We start from the raw sequence: 22,782 nt of genomic DNA on the forward strand, positions 1-22,782 counted from the left end.
GAACCAACACAGGTTATTTTATTAAGGCTGTGATGAGTAGACTGGTGATCTAAGATGAAAGAATAAATATAAGACACAAAGAACTAGAGTCTCTATTGTGGAACCTTGTGATTATGTGAGTTAATACTTAATAAGCTCCTATATATCTCTATATATATTCACATATATACATATATGTATTTATATACATATATACATATATGTATTTATATACATATATACATATATGTATTTATATACATATATACATACATGTATTTATATACATATATACATACATGTATTTATATACATATATACATACATGTATTTATATACATATATACATACATGTATTTATATACATATATACATACATGTATTTATATACATATATACATACATGTATTTATATACATATATACATACATGTATTTATATACATATATACATACATGTATTTATATACATATATACATACATGTATTTATATACATATATACATACATGTATTTATATACATATATACATACATGTATTTATATACATATATACATATACATATATGTATTTATATACATATATACATATACATATATGTATTTATATACATATATACATATACATATATGTATTTATATACATATATACATATATATATGTATTTATATACATATATACATACATGTATTTTTATATATACACGTATGTATATATGTATATATACACGTATGTATATATGTATATATACACAAGATTTTTGATGAAAATTTGGGAGGAAATATATATATATATATATATATATACACATACATATATTTATATATCCTATTAGTTCTGTCCCTCTAGAGAACCCTAATATACCCGGGAACCTGACCAAGTCAAGGGAAAAGAACCTAAAGATACTTACATTGAGAGTTCATCCAAAAATGACCTACCCAGATGCCCCAAAGTAAACCTCAAAGTTGACAAGCCATACCTACACACTCAGTTCATCCAATCAGGGCATTTTCCCTCTTTTAATCAGGAACACACGACCAAGACATTGGGAGGAATGACTCTTACATAAAAGATGGAGATCATTAAAATACAGTCATGTGTCTCAATGACAGGACTACATTCTGTCAGTAGGTGATTCCATCATTGTGCAAACATCATATCATGTATGCTGTGAGAAAAATAAATAATTGAATATATAAGATTATGAATATGCCATGAGAAAAATAAGTAACTGAATATATAAGACTAAAACTCAGAGGAGAGATTTTTGATGAAAATTTGAGACGAACCACTACAGGTATTTTCTCAAGGCTATGATGAGTAGATTGGCGATCTAGGATGAGAGAACAAATATACAAGCACAAAGAACCAGAGAACACTATGTTTGAGTGTGGCTCAATCAAACCTGAGTGATATAGCCTACTACATACCTAGGCTATATAGTATATAGGCTATTGCTCCTAGGCTACAAATCTGTACCTCATGTTACTTTGCTGAACACTGTAGGCAATTGTAACACAATGGAAAGTATCTAACACATGTGTTTAGATGTGTATCTAACACATGTGTTTAGATGTGTATCTAACACATGTGTTTAGATGTGTATCTAAACACATCTAAACATAGAACAGATACTGTAAAAATGCAGTATAAAAGATAAAAAATGGTTGACCTGCATTAGGCACTTACCATGAATGGAGCTTGCAGGACTGGAAGTTGCTCTGGGTGAGTCAGTGAATGAGTGCTGAGTGAATGTGGAGGTCTAGGACATTACTGTATACCACTGTAGACTTTATGAACACTGTCTACTTACATTTATTTTAAAAATACCATAATTGTGCTATAACATTATGGTAGCTATAACATCACTAGGTAATAGGAATTTTTCAGCTCTATTATAATCATATGGGCCCACCATCATACATGTGGTGCATCGTGACCGAAATGTCTTTATGCGGTGCATGGCTGTATACCTAAAGTTAACCAGAAGATTCATAATCAGCATAACAGACATTGGAAATAATTTGTACATTGGTGAAGTGGATGGATTAGATTTAAAAAGCTATAGAGGAGCTGCCACCCTTACCAAGATGGGGCGTAAGAATCTGGTGAGCCAGGAGCCTAATGATGCTGCCACAGTGGTGTCATTCAGTCTTGTGTAGGCGCACATTGTGGATATTCCTGCTGCCTGATGCAATTAGGTTACTGCTACCTCAGATCATAGCCACATCTGTCTCCAACTGACCCTTTCATATATGATATTGGAGAACCTGAAACAACAGAGAGCAGAGTCGGCCATTGGATTACAGAGACTTGTGAATAACCTTTGGAAGTGTGGCAGAAATTGGCTTGAGCCTTGCTCTCATGAACATGCCACTTGGCAGAAAAGTTTATACACAGGGAAGGGAACATCTAGCTTGCACCCAGCTCTCATTATTAGGGGCTAACCATGTTTGCTGAAAGACCTTGACACATGTGAACAAATAAACGGGTTTAGGTCTATTTGCAACACTTGTCCAGCTTGCTTGCTGGATAAATCATATTTGGATTCAACTTTCCTTTGGGATATAAGCCTTTCTTGTGCTGCCCCCTGCTCAAAAAGTCCTGCCTTCTCTTGTACACCAAGCCCACTCATCTTATTGAAACCATTCAAATACTCAGATGATTCATATTGTTTCTTGACAATTCAACTGTAAGCTCCCAAATAGGAATTCTGTTGTTCAAGTTTTAGAGTAAGAACTATTGTAGTAGTAAGACTTTCTCTCTCTGTCTCTCTCTCTCTCACACACACACACATACACCCACGCACACACTTACAATGTACCAGGCACTGCTCTATATGTATAATGTGAATCAACTTCTATAATTTTCACCGCAACCCTAAGGGGCAGGTACTATCAATACTCATATTTTACGGAAAGGAAACTGAATCAGAATAGTTAAGTGAGTTGTCTAAAATCACACAGCTATCATTCAAACTGAGCCAGGTGAGCTCTAAATCCCAAAACTTTTTACCACTATTGTGAGATTTCTAACCTGCAGAACTGTAAGATAATACAAAAAAAAAAAAAAGAAAAAAAAAACGATTTTAAGTCACCTGGTTTCTCACTATTTCTAATAGCAGCAACAGAAAACTAACATAACTGTGCTACCCCCACTGCTATTCAAGCCACAGGCATAATTCTTTGCATATAAGCTTTAAAAAGTAAAGGTGTTGGCCTCACACCTGTAATCCCAGCACTTTGGGAGGCTGAGGCAGGCGGATCACTTGAGGTCAGGAGTTTGAGACCAGCCTGCCCAACATGGTGAAACCTCATCTCTACTAAAAATACAAAAATTAACTGGGTGTGGTGGAAGGCACCTGTAATCCAAGCTACTGGTGAAGCTGAGGCAGGACAATTGCTTGAACCTGGGAGGCAGAGGTTGCAGTGAGCCAAGATTGTGCCACTGCACTCCAGCCTCGGTGACAGAGCAAGACTCTGTCTCAGAAAAAAAAAAAGAAAAAAAAAAGGAAAATTGTTAATGAATATATATTTGTTGAATTTGTTACAACTATCAAAAATGACCTAGCGATGCAGAGAAATACAAAAATTATCATGAGAATTAGCATGAGAGAAAAATTACATATTTATGAATTTCAAAGAGGTGACAAGGGCACCAATCTTAGAGACCAGAGATCTTGATCCTGGAGCAGATTTTGTCTAGAAATGCCTATGTGACATGAGCAAGCCTTTTAATTTCTCTGAGCCTCAGCTTCTATATTGAAGAATAAGGGAGTTGGACCGGGTCATCTTGAACTTCTTTCTGGTATAAAAAGAATGATATTTTGAGTATAGTTTTCTTTCTTCCCATTTATTTCAATCAAATAATAATGTGCCCCAATATTTCTCTGAGATAGCCACACTATATCATCATGAGCAGTGCTAATAATCAGATTCATGAAACGCACAAGGCAATACTCAAAGCTGACTTTAAAAAGCACCATCTTATATAACCCTGAGGTTTCCTCCCTCCACTTTAACTGATCCTTCTTAGCAGCTTGCCATTCATCACAGAAACCGATCACAGAAACCACAAGGGCATTGATCATATTTCTTGAGTCTATGCATTTGTATAATCTCATTGTCTTTATAGAGTGTGCAGAATAAGAACTTCTGACAACATCCGTTTCCTCTGCTGGGAAATAATAGATGTCTGTATAATACCAGTGATACTGGTCTGATGGCCAGCCAGTGGTTTACAATTTCCAGTAGAATATGCCTTTATGTGTTATTTTTCTAACAGTACTGTTACTATAAAATATAAGGAAGAGTGTACTGGGGAGAAGGGTAGTGGTAGGGAAAGAAGAGACAGGAATAGAGGTCGCAGTTGAGGGAGCTGCAAGGTGCTTGGAGCTATTTGGCCTTTTGTGCACAATTGATAAAACCATTTAAATTATGGTGGGTTGTGCTGCTCCAGCTAAAATTCAGTGGAGAGGATTTAAAAATATAAAAATTAGATGCAGAGAACTAAACAAAGCAATCAGTATGTGCAGAAGTTGGAGGTACCAGGACCAGCTTTTGTTGCAAATCTTTGGGCAGATGACATAATTTGGGCATAATATACATCTTTCACAGCCAAACAACATAACCCGTGATGAACAGAGCGTCCGGACAAAGATAAACCCTGTGAGTCACACGCAATTCTTTTCTCAGCAAACAATGGAATTACATCCAGCTTGGTTGGTGGAAAAGACAGCCAAGGCATTTTCCTTTCTTTGAGTATCTTAATATAATGAAGGGATAACATATGAGAGGGAACATAAAGAAGGAGAAAACTTTATTAGAGAAGGAAACATTGTCAAATAACTAGACAGCAAAGAGACATAGGGTAACAGATTTCCTGAGATATATCCCCTGGGTACCAAAGAAATTACAGGATTGGAAGAAAAACAAAGACCAAGATGAAATGTAATGTGGGAGTGTAAAAATTGAGAAGAAAGCTTATGAAGAGAAAGAAAAATAGAAATGGGAAAAACTGAGAAGAGAGGAAAGAAAATACAAAAAGAAGAGGAGGTAGAAGCCTACTTTGTCCTCCCTTCATTGATGCGCATCAGTAAGGGTCAGTCTTTGCACATTTGTTTCATCATTACTTCCACTTTCTCTTCTTTCTCACTTTTTCCCACTTCAGAATTGGGAAAGAAAGGAACTGCCAGAGATGCTTCCAGGCTCCCCTTTACTGCCATGCACAACTTGGATTTTCTTTGTCTTGCCAAGACAGCATAAAATGGGGTTCCCTGAAAGGAAATCAGGGTACTGTTAGGAAAGGACAATGAGGTTGAACAACCAAAACACAACAATATCCACACAGAATTGATTCTGTGAGCTAGTCTTATCTTACATTGAGCTCCAACCATTCACAGCTTAATGAAGGGGAGCTGAAAAGCAAAGATGCTAAAAAATAACAGCAACAAAAAGAAAAAAATATATATATGCAATGTTCCACAAAAGATGAAGCTTTCCCTAACCTCATAGAACAGAAATAGAAATAAAAGCTCAATGTAGCTTTCCTATCCTGTGAGTCTGCTTCAAGAATAAAATCGCTAGGTTAATTGAACTCTGACCTCTTAACATTTTCATTAAAAATGTAAAAATATTGTTTGATCATCTCTTGAAAACTAAAATGAGCTATACTTTCAGTCATTTTTGTAGTTGTCATATTTATGTTTTCATCTTTCATTATGCCCCCTGACTTTAAATTTTATCCTCTATAAACAAATTGATGCTTTTCTATGACATTTCCTAAAAGACAAGTGGCTGTTTTTCTTTTTCCTTTTGGCACATTCTTTGCTGCTTCTTAATTTTTTTTAATCTCCAGAAAATGTCTTTCAACTTTTTTTCTTCATGAGAATGCTCTTCAAGTCTCTCAGAACCTGTCATGTTATACTACTTTACATACAAAATTATACATAATTATTGTAAATGTATTTACAAATGACTAAATGGCAAATGCTTACAGATGCATACTTACAGACATGTATATATTCAATATTTACCTTATAAATAAATTTAGTCAGACTCTATGTTAAGTGGATGGTTATTAACATGTCAAAATATGGTTCTGAGAGTATGACTTTATAACATCAGGATAGTTGATATGTACTGACAAGGACTGATGTCTAGAAATGTTGAGAAAAAAATAAGCTGCAGATCAATATATATACTATAATCCTTTGAATTTTTTAAAAATATCATAAGTACAGATTCATGTATTAGGTTATAATTGGTTTTGCTGTGGTAACTAGCTTATTCTGAAATCTCAGTGATTAAACACAAGGAAGATATAGTTTGCTCATGGTACATATATAACACACATATGCATGATGAGAGAAGAATGCTAATCCATATAGTCATTCAGGGACCCAGGCTTCCATCACATTGCATATGTAACATTTAGAAGATGGAGCCTCCTCAGTCTTCACAAGAAAGGAAGAAGGCTCATGGAAAACTCATTCTTACCATTATGCATCAGCCCAGCAATGACAAATATTACTTCTTCTTTGGACAGGGTCTCGCTCTGTTGCCTAGGCCGGAGTGCAGTAGTGTAATCATTGCTCACTGTAACCTTGAACTCCTGGGCTCAAGAAATTCTCCCACCTCAGCCTCCCAGGTAGCTAGGACTACAGATGCATGCCACCACACTCAACTAATTTAAAAATTTTTTTGGTAGAGACAGGGTCTTGCTATGTTACCCAGGCTGATTTTGACCTCCTGGCCTCAAGCAATCCTCCTGCCTCAGCTTCCCAAAGTGATGGGATTATTGGCATGAGCCACTGTGCCTGGCCTCACTTCTGTTTATAATATATGGGCCTAAGCTAGTCTCAAGGCCAATATGAGCTGCAAGGAAACTGGAATTGGAAAGAGCACATGGATATACAGTAAATATTTCTAACAGTACACACGCACATATGCTCGCGCGCGCACACACACACAGACAGAGACAGAGAGAGAGAGAGATGCAAAATGCAAATTTAAAAGCTCCAGAAAGAAAAAAAAATCTATCTAGTGAGTACCTTTGAGGAGAGAAGTGAAATTAGGGAAAGAATGAAGAAAAATTCTATTATATGCTTCAAAATTTTTGCATTTTTAAAATAAAATCAGGTCTTACATGAGTTATTCTGAGACAATCCGGTTGAAATAAAACTGGTAAATAAGTGGTTAAAAGGCAGTACAAAATAGTTTCCATCAATGGCCCAGCATCAAGCATGGGCATAGTTTTCAGGGATCAACCAGGGCTCTCTATGATTTAGTGGCTGTTGTTTGATCAATGGTTGAAATGTTAGAGTGGAGAGCCTGCTGATTAAGTTCATGGATGAAGCTATGTTAACTAAAACTTTGGGAGCTGTGATTAAGATCCAAACTGGCCTGTCAGAAGTGAGCTATGGCCAAGTGTGGGGTGTGAGTATACTTGGGAGTGAAGAATGAATCTCTGAAGACTGCAAGGGTCAGACAAAAATACTTGAGTGCCTCTGGATTCAGTGTAAATCATATGCCAGATGGATGCCTGGAATAAATTGGGTTGCTTTAAGAAATGTAGCACTGCTTAGGCATTTCAAGCTTTAAGAGAAGAAAGGAAAGGAAAGAAAGGAACATATCTTCAGAGTCTGTATTCAAGATCATCAGGCAAAAATAAATAAACAAATTACTGAACAGGGTGGACTGTGTATCAGAGCATGTGCTACAGTGGTAAATAATGCAGACACTGTCATCATCTTTATGGAGATCATGTCTAGCTGCTCTCTTTACATCCAAGACTTCTCTCTTTTGGTCTCTAGGTTGACTTGTCCAGGGACCAGCAGCAAGAGACTCTCTTGAGAATTTATTAGGAATGCAGAATATGAGCTCAATCCCAGACCTAATGAATCAGAATCTGCTTTCTAACAAGGTCCCTCAGGTGGTTCATGTGCACATTCATTTGTGGAAGGCACAGGTCTAGGTTATATCTTCCTCCTCGAACTTACCTATCCTATTAAGGAGAAAGCCTCCTTACTCACTTTGCAATTGCCTTGTCTTTGATTTTTATCTACACGTGGATAGCCTCAAGAGAATTGAAAGAGATAGGAGAGGCTAAGCAGACATACATAATGAAGGGGTGAATAGAGAGGGGAAGTGCAAAGAGAAATATTCAGGCAGGAGGAGATTATGGGAAAGTTCACGGAAATGTAGAGACAGGAGAAGAGAGAAATGGAGGGCAATTGCAAATAAATAAAGAGATGAGGGAAAGCAAATTAGAAGAAGTCTTGCTATACAATGTCTCCATCAGCCATTCTTTGAAAGACTTCATAAGAGATTTAAATTTCTTTTTAACTATCTTTGAGTGTCACTACTAATATTTTTATGTGAAACCAGATGAGAAGGGGCTACTACTACAAACCCTAGCTTTACATTAGTTATATATTAGTTGTCATTTCTTAGGTAGGAGGGTGGAAAAGGCAATAAAAATCTAAGACAAGTCCTAAAATCCAGCAATATGCAGTTCCCATTCTATACCATTTCCAAAAAGGAAGGATTTTTTTTTTCATTATTTCACAATGTTTCTGTTGACTTTCATAGATCTCTGCACTGAATTATTTAATGCTGCTAAATTAGAGCTAAATCCCCAAAGAGCTGTGATTTACCAGTTACACTAGAAAGAGATGGACCAGATAGATCCTTCGAGCTGATTTTAGCTCTGTATGTCTATGTCTAATATGAATGGAAAAAAATTGAAAATAATCTCCAACTTGTGGAATTAAATTAGCAGTAAGAATATTCCAGCCTTGGTTTTTAGCTAAATGAATTGCTTGAACATAAATGATCATTATCCTTTCTATGTACATAACAAAGAGGATCAATTTTGAAGCCCAAATGAATGATAGTGATAGTAAAAAAAGGAATTCGTAAATCAAACTTGGTAGAATATAATAACCTCAGTACATACGGCTGCTCTGTATAATCTCCATACCCAAAAAAAATCACAAAACAAAAAATAATTTGTTGTGGAAAATCTTGAATGGTATGAGAGATGAAGTGATGGTTCTCCTTAGAAAACAACTCTCGTAAACATTTATTTTAAAAATAGTTTTTAGATCAGGAGAAAACATCAGAAGGAAACTCTACCTGGCTCTTTTGCTCTTTTTGGTGTTTAATTTAAACTCAAGGTTGGGGGATTCTTTTTTTTTTTTTTTTTTTTTTTAGACGGAGTCTCACTCTTTCGCCTAGGCTGGAGTGCAGTGGTGCAACCTCGGCTCACTGCAACCTCCACCTCCAGGTTCAAGCGATTCTCCTATCATGGCCTCCTGAGTAGCTGGGACTACTGGCACCTGCCACCATGCCTGGCTAATTTTTGTATTTTTAGTAGAAATAAGATTTCAGTATGTTGGCCAGGCTGGTCTCGAACTCCTGACCTCGTGATCTGGCCACCTCAGCCTCCCAAAGTGCTGGGATTACAGGTATGAACCACCGTACCTGGCCGGGGATTCTTATGACAACAAAAATAAAGAATTTTGTTTTAATTTAAGCATAGTCTTTGATGCTGCATTGCCCATGTGGTAACATGCAACCCTGCTTGACTTAGATATAGCACCACGCATTAAACTGCAGAACAATTTCAAAGACTTTCAAGAGACTAGGTGCCCTTTCTCTCTGAGGTAGAATCTAATTAGCCCATGGTAAGAGGCCTTTAAAACACACACACACACACACACACACACACGCACACACACGGTGAGAAAAGTGCTAAACTTTATTAAAATAGGGTACCTGTCATCAGTTTGTATAGCATTTACTTCTAATTTCTGGTGTGAATATCATGAAGTCTTCCACATTTAAAGAGAGAGAGAAAGAGAGAAAGGAAGGTTGCTGATCTAAATGGGCTTTACAAATGCTTTATCAAAGCTACATTTCAAGTGTTTCACAGGCTATAATACAAACATGATGGCAAGAAATTGTGTTGAGTTGATTGCTGCCCTCAACCCTCACTATGTAAACCTCCATAACACAAGCACCATATCTACTAGTACACATGCAAGTCCTTGGGCCATGCTCCAGGGTCAGTGTGTTTTTCTGGCTTGTGGTGTCAGTATATGAACTCTAATTACAGTTAACACACTATTCCTAGGTACTGATCTCCAATCCCACAGCTGCCAGATCCATTGGAGAAACTGGCTGAAAGTCAAGGCCAAGGAGTTTTAAGGGAAAGCAAAATGCTGAAACGAACAAGATGCTGTCTATCTCCTGCTTAAATATTTTCTCATGGCTCTCGAAATTAAGGTCAAGATCTGCAGGATGAATTACACAGTCCTGAGCAGCCTCGCAGCTCCCTAGCTCCTACTCAGCATTTTTCCCTTAGCTGACTATTCTTCAGCCATGCTGGTTTTCTCCCTCATCACGGGGCCTTGACCCACATCCCTGCCCCTTGCCCACTGCATTTCTAACCTCTCTCTTCCCTTCATCCGTCAAGTCACAGTGCAAATGTCAAGGCATTAGGAGAAGCCCAACTTCAGCATTCAAACTAGGTAGTTTGTTCCCTCTGTTATGCGATCCCACAGGACCTGCAACTTCTCCATGAGTACATCTACCACAATTGCAGTTTTACTGTTATATATGCAATTATTTTTTACTGCCTTTTCTCCTAGGCTTTAAACTCCATATTTCTAAGTACTATCTGTCTGGCACATAGAGACTCCATAAATATTTGTTAACTGAATGAATGAATGAATGAATAAAACAGAGAAGAGATAGGAGTCAGATGGTCCCATAAGTCTCCTTAATCATTTATGTCTGTCAGAGTCCCTTTTACTAATACTGAAATTTCTTATTTCTGAATTGGTCTCCCCCATTTAATTATCTGATCTTCAGGTAGAGGGCCCTTGTCACCTGCCACATATGAAAGAGCTCAAAGATCAGCTGCTTGGAAAAGAATGGGAGGAAGACATGGAGACAGAAGATGAATGATAAGAAGGAAGAAGAAAAGGTGGCAGAGAGAGAAAAAGAAGACAGAGGAAGGGTTAGTAAGTCCTTAAACATGTCAGATGAAATACAAGAGAAAAATCCCTGATTAAAACCTTCCTCTGGAAGAAGAAAAGGCTTATGTAACCTTTTTGGAGGATATGCCAAACAAATGTGGCACATTGACAGCGTATTATAAATAATACTGATTTTAAAATTGTTTTTATAAAGACAAACAGAACACTGAATTTCCTGTTGGCAATACTCAAACCATTAATAATTTTGATTTCAGGTTAATACATTTTTGGGGGAAGAATAGAGGACTTCAGAGGGCATTTAGAATCATTAGAAGCTGGTGTATTACCACTGACATTAACGATCTTTGGGAAAACTCATGATGTCACTTGCTTTGAACAATATGAGGACCAGCTGTAAGTGGTACAGAATGAAGACTAATGACTAACTGTTCACATGCAAAACTCAAGACTTGTGGGAGAGGACTTCTTAGGCAGCACCAGGCTGTTAGGCCAAATTATTAGCTCATTTTAATTGAAAATGTGAAAAGACATTACAATTTGCAAGATGGTACTGAAGACAGCCAAGATTTTTAGCTGAAAGAATCTCATTCAGAGCATCCCCATGGTGCCAGGCTTTCAACTGTATATTACAGATATGTTACTGTTGATATTCTGTATTTTTGTAAGATCTGGTCAAAATGCATTTAGCTCTATATTCAATAATTTTTGGTCCACATCAGAAAGTCTTTAGTCATCCTGTATTTTAGACTTTTTACTTACATTTCTATTATTCAAGACAATGTATTTGTTCACCGTCCTCTTCTAAAAAAGATGAGTATCATTAACATGTCACAACTCATTTGTTTGTTTTTTTATTCCAAAGCCATAAACTTTTATTGAAAATGTTGTGATCTATTCACTTTCAAGAAAAGCTGTTGGAACATCTTGGTTTGACAGTCTCTTAAGTCAAGCCCACTATGCTCCTGACATGGTGAGTCATACTTTTGCCAAAAACAGGCAAAAGCTAAACTCTGCACGTTAGCAGCAGATGAGGCCAATAAGCTGGCTTTGGAAATGGTTCTCAAAGTAGCCACATTTGAATCCTGGATAAGAAAGGATACCTCATATAGAAGCTGGTAACCATAAATCAACCAAGCTTCCTCTGTCCCTCATTTCACCCCATGTCCAGTCTAACACTTAACCCCATTAATTTTGCTTCCAATCTTCCCCATGCTACCTGAGCTACTCCAGTGGTCTCCTCCCTGGGCTTTGGACTTACATCCTTGGCCTCTTCAGTGCATTCTCTACATGGAGACCCAAGTGATCTGATAAACACAAATTGGATAAGTTTGGATATCTGTTGTAGGATAGTAACCATAGTTGATAATAATGTATTGAATACTTGGAAATTGTTAAGATATTAGATCTCAACTCTATTCACAACAAAAAATAAGTATGTGAGGTGATGGATATGTTAATTAGCTTGATTGTATCATTTTACAATGTATACCTATATCAATACATCACCTCATATGCCATCAATATATGCGTTTTTTTGTCAACTGTGCCTTAGTTTTAAAAGAATAAAATTAAAAATAAGCACTCTCCAAAAAATAAAACAAAACAAAAACCAAAAATATGATCATATCACCCATCTGCATGAACCCTTCAATGATTTTCCTTGCACTTAGGATAAAGCAAAACTCTTTACTGTTACTTAAAACGCCTTGCCATCCTCTCCAAACTCATCCTGTATTACTTTCCATCAGTCTCCTTTGTATTTATTATCTTAAAAGTTAAGGTGCAGTAACACCAACAGACATTTTCACCCTGGTGACCCCGGTCATCCTGGCTCACTCACCAGGTAAGCTGGGCAGCATTCAGGAGTTCTGGACTGTGGAGACATGAACAGAGGTGCCCTCACATCTTCTCATTGACATATCACACTAAAGTCATATTATCCAATGATAACTAAATTGCCAAAATGAACAGTGGACTATGTAATCTAATGCCTACCAAGAAACTCCAGTTAGAAGATAATACCAAAAAAGGAAACACAAGCAACCACAAGAAAACAGCAGAACAGACACTTCTCATACTCCAAATCCATACTTCTTTCATGTTAAAATCGATGACTGAATCAGATTTGCCACAATGCCAGGAAGAAAGTGGTTATCAAAAAAAGTATTTGAACTTATTTTCGTGTTTACTATTGTTAATAATGATCCTTAACTTTCATATATACTGTACCTTGACCTATTGATAATATGAAAATATAATTAGCAAGAACATTTCAAAACTAAGCATACAGATTATTAATCTACTTAAGAATATAAGAGATTTTATGTTAATAAAAATGACTTAAATATAACATAACACAGTGATATAGGAACATAATTTGTAAATAAGTAAATACATATATTTTTGTATTCCTTCCTCAAAATGTTTCTATTGCTGGGGTGGTCAAAGAGCTTAGAGACAACTAGACTCCTATGTATCAGAATCATTTGTGGAACTGCTAAAAGCAAGGATTCCTGTGATTCACCTCAGGGTCTCCAAGGTGGGATGCAGGAATCTGCATTTTTAAACATATCCTTTAGAGATCTTGAAGTGTTCCTAGGATTCATTAATTCCATGCATACTGAATAAATCCTCCTGTGTGCCAGGCACTTTGAGATGCTGAGGGGACAGCAGTGAACAATTTAGACAAGGCTACTGCTCTCCTGGTGCTTACATTTTAATGTGAGACAAAGAAAGGAGGATACTTGACATCAATATGTGATACAAAGTAAATAAAACGGGATATTAAGATAGAAAGTCAGGAGCTGGACACAATGGCTTGTGCCTGTAATCCTAGCACTTTGGGAGGCCAAGGTAGGAGGACTGCTTGAGCCCAGGAGTTCGAGGCCAGCCTGTGCAACATAGGAAGACCCTGTCACTACAAAAGAATTAAAATTAGTCGGTATGGTGGAGCGCACATGTAGTCCCAGCTACTTGGGAGGTTGAGGTGGGAGGATCACTTGAGCCCAGGAGGCCGAGACTTCAGTAAGTCATGATTGTGCCACTGCACTCCAGTCTGGGCAACAGAGTGAGACACTGCCTCTCAAGAACAAAAAAAGAAAGAAAGTCATACAGGTTTCAGGAAGGACTCTGGTGGAGATAACGTTTAGGCTGAGAGTAGAATGGCAAGAAGAAGCCAGTCATGCCAAAATACAGGACCAAAGGGAACATCACTGCAAAGTCCCTAGGTGCACCAAATTTGAAAAATTTGAGGAAAAGGAAAAGATCATACAGCAAGCACTGGGGACAAGGATAAGATGCAAGGTGAGGTGAGGCACTACTCCCATCAGCTTTGGAAGGCAGGGGAAGGAGTTCAGATGTTCTTTTAAGTGAGATGGGGAGGGATTGAAGGGTGTTAGGTAAAGGTACCATCTGATGTGATTTATATTTTTAAAGCATACACACTGGCTCTGTGTGGGGAATGGAATGCAAAGAGGCTGGAAGGACATCAGGTGAGATCCACTGTGACAGTCAACACTTTCAAACCTGGCCGGGCGCAGTGGCTCACGCCTGTAATCCCAGCATTTTGGGAGGCTGAGGCGGGTGGATCACAAGATCAGGAGATGGAGACCATCCTGACTAACGTGGTGAAACCCCGTCTCCACTAAAAATACAAAAAAATTAGTCAGACACGGTGGTGGGCACCTATAGTCCCAGCTACTGGGGAGGTTGAGGCGGGAGAATGACACGAACCCGGGAGGCGGGGCTTGCTTGCAGTGAGCTGAGATTGCACCACTGCACTCCAGCATGGGCGAGAGAGCAAGACTGTGTCTCAAAAATAAATAAATAAATAAATAAATAAGACTTTCAAACCTAAGGCCAAGCACGGAACTAAAGAAAGTGTAGCATTTGGCTGTTGAGTGAACAAATCAACAATGAAGAATTAATAAACAGTGGAACCAAAGAATGAATCAAAGCCAGGAGTGAATTATAGTCCTAGAAACTCACCTCATATCCATTGGCGACCCTTCCAGTTAGAAGTCAGGACCACTGAGCACTCCTGTTCTGGGTCAGCCAGCCCTCTGCTCATATTTCAGACAGAATGCATTTTATGATTAATCTTAATCCTCCTACCTCCCATAGAAGTAAATCATCTAAATGTTTTCCTCAGGGGAGGAGAAAAGGTAAATGATCTCTCCAAACATACCCTTTAAAATTTTTTCGATGAAAGCAAATTTTTAAACCCACTCATTTGAGTGGGAACTGAATGGTGCTAAACAAATACCCAACTTCTACATGTGAGATCTTTGAGGTGACCCCATGTCTGTCACCACAGAATGAAGTTTGTAACCACAGCCAAGGTTTCTACCCTCATCCTTGCCCTGACTTCCAACTAACAGGAGCCAGAAGTTGCCTAGGTTAAGACAGGAGATGGCTGTGGTCTTTTCCACTTAAGTTATTATGCACCTTCTTTTTCTTTCAGACACCTTGCTTTTTCACTCTCAACATGAATGCCTCTCTCTGATTTGCAAATCTCTTTCCAGAGTCTGTCTAAACAGAAAGTTTTTTTTTGATCTATAGCCCAGACAAAGGTAGGATCTGTATTTCCAACATCTAGTGCGGGCTGCCTCCCTGTTGACATTAATCTTCCGCCTTTGCCGGGTCTAGACAATAGGGGTTGGAGAGCGTTAATCTAAAGATTCACCAGACACCAAGCCATAAATCTGCCTGGGGGTAGACAGACTTGTGGCATTTTCTATTTGCTCCTAAGAAGACTCTAGGCTCTGTTTGGTCCTCCATTGCCTCTGCCCTGAGAAACTGAATTACTCACAACATCAAAATTCAGTTCCTCCAGAGCATCTCACACTCATCAAAGCTGAGAAGAACAAGGCACCATCCATTTGCTTCAGGAATTAAGTTAGAAAATCCAAGGGGAGACATTGGAAAGATACAATATATTTAGTTGTTGTGAGACATTTTGTTTCCCAACAGAATAAAGCAAAGGAGATATTTCTCATTATATAGTCATGTTTCCTAGTGAGCATCACCAATATTTTTCTGATTGCCATATCTACTTTTTCTTATCTGGGTTAGGGTGAAAGTTCCCAGTTAAGACCAAAACTATAAGGTGTTCACAAGAGAATACTACCAGTAAGCTGGATATTTGCTGTACATTTTCATGAAATCCAAATATTAAAAAGCAAATCTGAAAAATGTGCCTAATGATAGATTAGGCAATTGTGTCTGCAAAACCAAAGGCATCATTATATCTTGTCTCCATGTACAACTGACAAATGATTTCCCTTTAGGAGTTACTTTGAATTTGTTTTGACTTTTGCTTCCCCTGAGATTAACTGGACTGTCAATGTGTGTGGGTATATGCTTAAAGATTATTCTCTGTGTGCACACGCATGTGCCTGTGCCTCCCTCTGTGTGTACCTGTTTTAGGGTACTCATCCTATGGACAAGCCGACTACTTGAGATATCTTCCAGTACAAGAACTCCATAATTATTAGGCAACTCCATGTACCAATTAAAGAAATGTTTTCATGCACATCTCCAGACTGAGCTTTGGCTCCATTATATTCCTGGGATCATTCATATGCTGACATCACTTACAGTAGACACCCCAGTGTGTGCAGAAAGATAAGCTTCATTTCATGTGTCAAGAATGAGATAGACTGGATAAAGAAAATGTGGTACATATACACTATGGAATACTATGTAGCCATAAAAATGAATGAGATCACGTCCTTTGCAGAGACAGGGATGGAACTGGAAGCAGTTATCCTTAGCAAACTAGAGCAGGAACAGAAAACCAAACACTGAATGTTCTTACTTATAAGTGGGAGCTGAATGATGAGAACACATGGACACATAGGGGGAACAACACACACTGGGGCCTGTCAGTGTGGTGGGGGGGGATGGAGGGCATCAAGAAGAATAGCTAATGGATGCTGGGGTTAATACCTAAGTCATGGGTTCATTTGTGTAGCAAACCACCATGGCACCCATTTACCTATGTAACAAACATGCACATCCTGCACATGTACCCTGGAATTTAAAAGTTCAAGAAGAAAAATAAAAACAGATTGAGTTGGGAGCAGTTCCAAAATGGCCGAATAGGAACTGCTGCAGTCTACAGCTCCCAGCATGAGCCATGCAGAAGATGAATGATTTCTGCATTTCCAACTGAGGTACCCGGTTCATCTTACTGGGGATTGTCGGACACTGGGTGCAGGACAGTGGGTGCAGCACACCAAGCATGAGCCGAAGCAGGGAGAGGCATTGCCTCCCCTGGGAAGCACAGGGGGTCAGGGAATTCCCTTTCCTAGCCAACGAAAGGGGTGACAGACGGCACCTGGAAAATCAGGTCACTCACACCCTAATAATGCGCTTTTCCGACGGTCTTAGCAAACGGCACACCAGGAGATTATATCCCGCACATGGCTCGAAGGGCCCTATGCCCACGGAGCCTCACTCATTGCTAGCACAGCAGTCTGAGATCAAACTGCAAGGCAGCAGCAAAGCTGGGGGAGGGGTGCCCGCCATTGCTAAGACTTGAGCAGGTAAAGCGGCCGGGAAGCTCGAACTGGGTGGAGCCCACTGCAGCTCAAGGAGGCCTGCCTGCCTTTGTAGACTCCACCTCTGGGGGCAGGGCATAGCCAAACAAAGGTCAGCAGAAACCTCTGCAGACTTAAATGTCCCTGTCCAACAGCTTTGAAGAGAGTAGTGGTTTGCCCAGCACGCAGCTGGAGATCTGAGAACGGACAGACTGCCTCCTCAAGTGGGTCCCTGATCCCCGAGTAGCCTAACTGTGAGGCATCCCCCAGTAGGGGCAGACTGACACCTCACACGGCAAGGTACTCCTCTGAGACAAAACTTCCAGAGGAATGATCAGGCAACAACATTTGCTGTTCACCAATATTCACTGTTCTGCAGCCTCCACTGCTGATACCCAGGAAAACAGGGTCTGGAGTGGACCTCCGGAAAACTCCAACAGACCTGCAACTGAGGGTCCTGACTGTTAGAAGGAAAACTAACAAACAGAAGGGACATCCACACCAAAACCCCATCTGTACATCACCATCATCAAAGACCAAAGGTAGATAAAACCACAAACATGGGGAAAAAACAGAGCAGAAAAACTGAAAATTCTAAAAATCAGAGCAACTCTCCTCTTCCAAAGGAACGCAGCTCCTCACCAGCAATGGAACAAAGCTGGACAGAGAATGACTTTGATGAGTTGAGAGAAGAAGGCTTCAGATGATCAAACTTCTCTGAGCTAAAGGAGGAAGTTCGAACCCATGGCAAAGAAGTTAAAACCTTGAAAAAAGATTAGACAAATGGCTAACTAGAATAATCAATGCAGAGAAGTCCTTAAAGGACCTGATGGAGCTGAAAACGATGGCACGAGAACTACGTGACAAATGCACAAGCTTCAGTAGCTGATTTGATCAACTGGAAGAAAGGTTATCAGTGATGGAAGATCAAATGAATGAAATGAAGCGAGAAGAGAAGTTTAGAGAAAAAAGAATAAAAAGAAATGAACAAAGCCTCCAAGAAATATGGGACTATGTGAAAAGACCAAATCTACGTCTGATTGATGTACCTGAAAGTGATGGGGAGAACGGAACCAAGTTGGAAAACACTCTGCAGGATATTATCCAGGAGAACTTCCCCAATCTAGCAAGGCAGACCAACTTTCAAATTCAGGAAATACAGACAATGCCACAAAGATACTCCTCAAGAAGAGCAACTCCAAAACACATAATTGTCAGATTCACCAAAGTTGAAATGAAGGAAAAAATGTTAAGGGCAACCAAAGAGAAAGGCCGCGTTACCCACAAAGGGAAGCCCATCAGACTAACAGCTGATCTCTCGGCAGAAACTCTACAAGCCAGAAGAGAGTGGGGGCCAATATTCAACATTCTTAAAGAAAAGAATTTTCAACCCAGAATTTCATATCCAGCCAATCTAAGCTTCATAAGTGAAGGAGAAATAAGATCCTTTACAGACAAGCAAATGCTAATAGATTCTGTCACTACCAGTCCTGCCCTACGAGAGCTCCTGAAGGAAGCACTAAACATGGAAAGGAACAACCGGTACCAGCCACTGCAAAAACATGCCAAATTGTAAAGACCATTGGGGCTAGGAAGTGACTGCATCAACTAATGAGCAAAATAACTAGCTAACATCATAATGACAGGATCAAATTCACACATAACAATATTAACCTTAAATGTAAATGGGCTAAATGCTCCAATTAAAAGACACAGACTGGCAAATTGGATAAAGACTCAAAACCCATCAGTGTGCTGTATTCAGGAAACCCATCTCACATGCAGAGACATGCATAGGCTCAAAATAAAGGGTTGGAGGAAAATCTACCAAGCAAATGGAAAATAAAAAAACACAGGGGTTGCAATCCTAGTCTCTGATAAAACAGACTTTAAACTAACAAAGATCAAAAGGACAAAGAAGGCCATTACATAATGGTAAAGGGAACAATTCAACAAGAAGAGCTATTCTAAATATATATGCACCCAATACAGGAGCACCCAGATTCATAAAGCAAGTCCTTAGAGACCTACAAAGAGACTTAGACTCCCACACAATAATAATGGGAGACTTTAATACCCCACTGTCAACATTAGACAGATCAAGGAGACAGAAAGTTAACAAGGATATCCAGGAATTGAACTCAGCTCTGCACCAAGTGGACCTAATAGACATCTACAGAACTCTCTACCCCAAATCAACAGAATATACATTCTTTTCAGAACCACACCGCACTTATTGCAAAATTGACCACATAGTTGGAAGTAAAGCACTCCTCAGCAAATGTAAAAGAACAGAAATTATAACGAACTGTCTCTCAGATCACAGTGCAATCAAACTAGAACTCAGGATTAAGAAATTCACTCAAAACCACTCAACTACATGGAAACTGAACAACCTGCTTCTGAATGACTACTGGGTACATAATGAAATGAAGGCAGAAATACAGATGTTCTTTGAAAGCAATTAGAACAAAGACACAACAAACCAGAATCGCTGGGACACATTTAAAGCAGTGTGTAGAGGGAAATTTATAGCACTAAATGCCCATGAGAGAAAGCAGGAAAGATCTAAAATTGACACCCTAACATCAAAATTAAAAGAACTAGAGAAGCAAGGGGAATGACAATCAAAAGCTAGCAGAAGGCAAGAAATAACTAAGATCAGAGCAGAAATGAAGGAGATAGAGACACAAAAAACCCTTCAAAAAAAAAAACCCTTCCATGTAGTTGAGCGGTTTTGAGTGAGTTTCTTAATCCTGAGTTCTAGTTTGATTGCACTGTGATCTGAGAGACAGTTTGTTATAATTTCTGTTCTTTTACATTTGCTGAGGAGTGCTTTACTTCCAACTATGTGGTCAATTTTGGAATAAGTGCAGTGTGGTGCTGAAAAAATCAATGAATCCAGGAACTGGTTTTTTGAAAAGATCAACAAAATTGATAGACTTCTAGCAAGACTAATAAAGAAGAAAAGAGAGAAGAAACAAATAATAGATGCAATAAAAAATAATAAAGGGGATATCACCACCGATCCCACAGAAATACAAAGTACCATCAGAGAATACTATAGACAACTCTATGCAAATAAACTTGAAAATCTAGAAGAAATGGATAAATTCCTCAACACATATACCCTCCCAAGACTAAACCAGGAAGAAGTTGAGTCTCTGAATAGACCAATAACAGGCTCTGAAATTGAGGCAATAATTAATAGCCTACCAACCAAAAAAAGTCCAGGACCAGATGGATTCACAGCCGAATTCTACCAGAGGTAAAAGGAGGAGCTGGTACCATTCCTTCTGAAACTATTCCAATCAATTGAAAAAGAGGGAATCCTCCCTAACTCATTTTATGAGGCCAGCATCATCCTGATACCAAAGCTGGGGGAAGACACAACAAAAAAAGAATTTTAGACCAATATCCCTGATGAACATCAATGCAAAAATCCTCCATAAAATACTGGCAAACTGAATCCAGCAGCACATCAAACAGCTTATCCACCATGATCAAGTGGGCTTCATCCCTGGCATGCAAGGCTGGTTCAACGTATGGAAATCAATAAACGTAATTCAGCATATAAAGAGAACCAATGACAAAAACCACATGATTCCTCAACAGATGCGGAAAATGCCTTTGACAAAATTCAACAACACTTCATGCTAAAAACTCTCAATAAATTAGGTATTGATCAGACGTATCTCAAAATAATAAGAGCTATATATGACAAACCCACAGCCAATATCATACTGAATGGGCAAAAACTGGAAGCATTCCCTTTGAAAACTGGCACAAGACAGGGATGCCCTCTCTCACCACTCCTATTCAACATAGTGTTGGAAGTTCTGGCCAGGGCAATCAGGCAGGAGAAGGAAATAAAGGGTATTCAATTAGGAAAAGAGGAAGTCAAATTGTCCCTGTTTGCAGATGACATGATTGTATATCTGGAAAACCCCATCGTCTCAGCCCAAAATCTCCTTAAGCTGATCAGCAACTTCAGCAAAGTCTCAGGATACAAAATCAATGTGCAAAAATCACAAGCATTCTTATACACCAATAACACACAAACAGAGAGCCAAATCATGAGTGAACTCCCATTCACAATTGCTTCAAAGAGAATAAAATACCTAGGAATCCAACTTACAAGGGATGTGAAGGACCTCTTCAAGGAGAACTACAAACTACTGCTCAACGAAATAAAAGAGGATACAAACAAATGGAAGAACATTCCATGCTCATGGGTTGGAAGAATCAATATCATGAAAATGGCCATACTGCCCAAGGTAATTTAAAGATTCAATGCCATCCCCATCAAGCTACCAATGACTTTCTTCACAGAATTGGAGAAAACTACTTTAAAGTTCATATGGAACCAAAAAAGAGCCCGCATTGCCAAGTCAATCCTAAGCCAAAAGAACAAAGCTGGAGGCATCACACTACCTGACTTCAAACTATACTACAAGGCTACAGTAACCAAAACAGCATGGTACTGGTACCAAAACAGAGATATAGATCAATGGAACAGAACAGAGTCCTCAGAAATAATGCCACATATCTACAACTATCTGATCTTTGACAAACCTGAGAAAAACAAGCAATGGGGAAAGATTCCCTATTTAATAAATGGTGCTGGGAAAACTGGCTAGCCATATGTAGAAAGCTGAAACTGGATCCCTTCCTTACACCTTATACAAAAATTAATTCAAGATGGATTAAAGACTTAAATATTAGACCTAAAACCATAAAAACCCTAGAAGAAAACCTAGGCAATACCATTCAGGACATAGGCATGGGCAAGGACTTCATGAGTAAAACACCAAAAGCAATGGCAACAAAAGCCAAAACAGACAAATGGGATCTAATTAAACTAAAGAGCTTCTGCACAGCAAAAGAAACTACCATCAGAGTGAACAGGCAACCTACAGAATGGGAGAAAATTTTTGCCATCTACTCATCTGACAAAGGGCTAATATCCAGAATCTACAAAGAACTTAAACAAATTTACAAGAAAAAAACAAACAACCCCCTCAAAAAGTGGGTGAAGGATATGAACAGACACTTCTCAAAAGAAGACATTTATGCAGCCAACAGACACATGAAAAAATGCTCATTATCACTGGCCAACAGAGAAATGCAAATCAAAACCGCAATGAGATACCATCTCACAGCAGTTAGAATGGCAATCATTAAAAAGTCAGGGAACAACAGATGCTGGAGAGGATGTGGAGAAATAGGAACATTTTTACACTGTCGGTGGGACTG

At 38.7% G+C, this 22,782-nt stretch overlaps 1 long non-coding RNA gene across 1 annotated transcript in view; it reads left to right on the forward strand.

The window, feature by feature from the left end:
- LOC134809569 (uncharacterized) overlaps window positions 1-22,782 on the forward strand; it is a 213,944-nt gene that overhangs the window by 123,363 nt on the left and 67,799 nt on the right. The window contains exon 4 of the long non-coding RNA XR_010155634.1: window positions 10,857-11,004. This is a non-coding gene — a long non-coding RNA (uncharacterized LOC134809569). The remainder of the gene's footprint in view (window positions 1-10,856; window positions 11,005-22,782) is intronic.

The sequence above is a fragment of the Pan troglodytes genome, chromosome 2, assembly GCF_028858775.2.
Source record: "Pan troglodytes isolate AG18354 chromosome 2, NHGRI_mPanTro3-v2.0_pri, whole genome shotgun sequence".
NCBI lineage: Eukaryota > Metazoa > Chordata > Mammalia > Primates > Hominidae > Pan > Pan troglodytes.